Source organism: Cupressus sempervirens, chromosome 11, assembly GCF_028749045.1.
Source record: "Cupressus sempervirens isolate cs-2001-9-10 chromosome 11, ASM2874904v1, whole genome shotgun sequence".
In the NCBI taxonomy this organism is placed as follows: domain Eukaryota; kingdom Viridiplantae; phylum Streptophyta; class Pinopsida; order Cupressales; family Cupressaceae; genus Cupressus; species Cupressus sempervirens.
In genome coordinates, this window is record NC_143128.1 from 55841110 (window position 1) to 55843904 (window position 2795).

General features: G+C 40.2%; 1 pseudogene; it reads right to left on the reverse strand.

The window, feature by feature from the left end:
• Window positions 1–819: 819 nt before the first annotated feature.
• Window positions 820–1752, reverse strand: LOC149528219 (fasciclin-like arabinogalactan protein 8; annotated as a pseudogene).
• Between the last annotated feature and the right edge of the window lie 1043 nt (window positions 1753–2795).

The window sequence follows — 2795 nt, forward strand, 5'->3', positions numbered from 1 at the left end:
CTCTCTCTCTCTTCCTTCTTAGGCTTTTCATGCCTCATTCATAAAGTCACAAGGGGTTTTCTTTGCTTTCCCCTTTCCAAATATCTTGTCTCATGGTGTTGGATCTTGAAGCTTTCTCTCTCCTATTTTATGGTAATATCTTTTCATGCATTAACTCACTTAGATTCTTTCCTGGTTTTGCTTATTTTCATATTTTCTTTTTCCATTTCTAACATGGTATCAGAGCAGTTTAATCTTTGTTTTGAGTGTTTGCATGAAGGTACGATTCGAAGGAGACTCTTGAGAGAGATTTCACTAATTTCTTCTTTAATCATCTTAAGTTGGAAGAAATTGAAGTTTTTTTTGGATTTGGCTGATTTACCGCCAAACCCGTTTAACTTCTGTTTGCTCTAATTTGTGTAGGTTACTTCTTATTTTCTATTAGTTTTCATCTAACCCTCTTTGGAAGGCTTGCCACCAAAGAGTAACTTTCTTTATCATCGAACCATTTTTTTTCTCTTGCTTTGGAAGGCTTGTTCTGTTTTTCTGCAGTATCATTTTGTTACATTAGTTTTTATTTGAAATGTTCAAATATATATGCTAGTTTTTGATGGGTTAAAACCTTTCATAACTAAACAATGTTCAGATTTATTTATTTATTATTATTTTTTTATGGGTTACTTGCTATAGTGGCAAATGTAAATTAAAAAATTCATTTCTTATTCTGTTGAGCCATCTTCTCAGTCTTTGCTCAGTGTACTTGTAAATTTGAGAGCAATTCCTGCTTTGAAGTCATAGACTCAGAGAGTTGGCTTGTTGGTTTGAAAATAATATAGACCTTTATGCCTCTCTATGTCCACAATTAGAGATCGACAATGCATACTTAGCCGCTTTACTCGTAGCCAGAGTGCTAACTAGTTCGCTAGATGTCTTGAGAGTTCCCATGGGACTATATTCAGGCAAAGCATGGTATTCAAGAACATAAATCTGCTGAGCACTTGAAAGCTTCTTCAGCTTAGACATTCAGCCCCACTAAAGGCCTCATCCGTGGGAGCAAATAGTGTGAACCCATTAGCAAATGCATCTTCATAGGTCTTCAAAACACCAGTACTTGTTATAAGTTGCACAAAAATCTTACATCCGGTCTTGTCAAGCACTTCGGTAATGTTCAGATTTGACGCAGAAGGAGCAGGGGCAACCAGATCAAAGGGCAAAATTGCCTTGCTGATCTCCAGGACTGATATATTGTAGGGCACCTCCTTCCAGGATTTCACATAGGTTGAATCCAACTTTACCTTAGAACCAAGGGTAACTGCCCCAAATCCCACTTTGTCGCCCTTCATGTCGGTTATGTTGAGAAACCCACTGTTTCCCTCTGCTTTCCCTGTCGTCTGGTACAATGTGGTCGACAGCGTCGACCCATTATTGATATCATGCAGCTTATGAGGATCAAAGTACTCCAACAGAACATGCAAAATCAGAATGTTCTTGATCCCAACCCTTCACGCTTAACGCCGAGATCAACAAGAGTAATTGAGGAGGAAGGTGCAGGCTTGAAATCCTGCAACTTCTCGAAATTTTACCACGGCTTAACCCATACCTTGGCCTCATAGAGTTTGAGAGAAAAATCTCCATCCTCTTTCACCTCAAGCGTGAGATGGTTCACAGTCCCTGCTGTCGTTGCAAATTATGTCGTCCACGGTTGCGTAGGGCACGGAGTGGAGAGACGATCGCATGACTAGCGAGAGGGTTCCATATTAGAGTGAATAGCATCACTCAAGTGGTCATTGAGCCCCCTCAGGGGCAGGTTTGTCACATCAAGGGCAACCCTGTTGCGAACCATCAGGTCATGAGGTTCTGCATCGGAACCCCCGATGTCATAGACTCGCGAGTCGGAGTAAATGGCTGAGATGTAGGTGTTGATGTGCTTCTGCAGCTACCATGGCTCATCATTTTTGAAGCCCACTAGATTTTTTGATGCCTTGTAGCTCCTCAACGGTCTTGTCAGCGTCCTTCGTAGCTGCCTCTTTAAGGAGGTCTAGATACAAGTGAGAAGAAATTTTCCAAGCCTAATCATGATATCCCAAGCACAGCTGAAATGAGATGTTACACTGGCAGTTTGCTAAAATTAAAAGTTTTTGAGTTGTTGGTGCCACATGTAATGATGAACAAGAGCAGTTTTTAATTGGTATAATTTTTCTTCTTCCTTTATTTAGATGTTGTAGTGTCTGTTGTAATGTCTCTTGTTGAGATAATGGGTGTTGCACACATTGCATAATATTGTTATATTTTATTTTGTTATGTAATGTTGTACCTAGATGGACGTGCAACGTGTAAAGATTCCCATGGAATATTCTTGATGAGTTGTATTGTAACATTGTGATAATATTTCATGTAATTATTTAATATTGGGGGAAAAGAATTAAATGCCCAATATTAAATGTGGGGTCAGTGGGTTAGGTAGCACATGGTTTTAGCACATGGTTTATGTAATACCAGTTGGTGGTTTTGTGGGACTTGCTACTATAAGCAGCCACAAGGGTAGTTGTTGTAGAGAGAGAGAGATAGAGAGTGACAAGGAGAAGACAAAAGGCAAGAGTCGAGTGGGACAAGGCTTGACAGGTTAGCCAAGGGAGCATTTGTGAAGGTTGAAAGCATGGCATGGGATGTGTGGATTCATGCTTGTTCACATAGTTTGCTCGGTTGTGGCTATGGCCATGAAGGCTTCCATGGTTGTATGGCAATGGTATTTTTTGCTGAATAATACATGGTGATGGATGCTTTTGGAGGCTGGGTTTTTCCCTCAATGAGAGTTT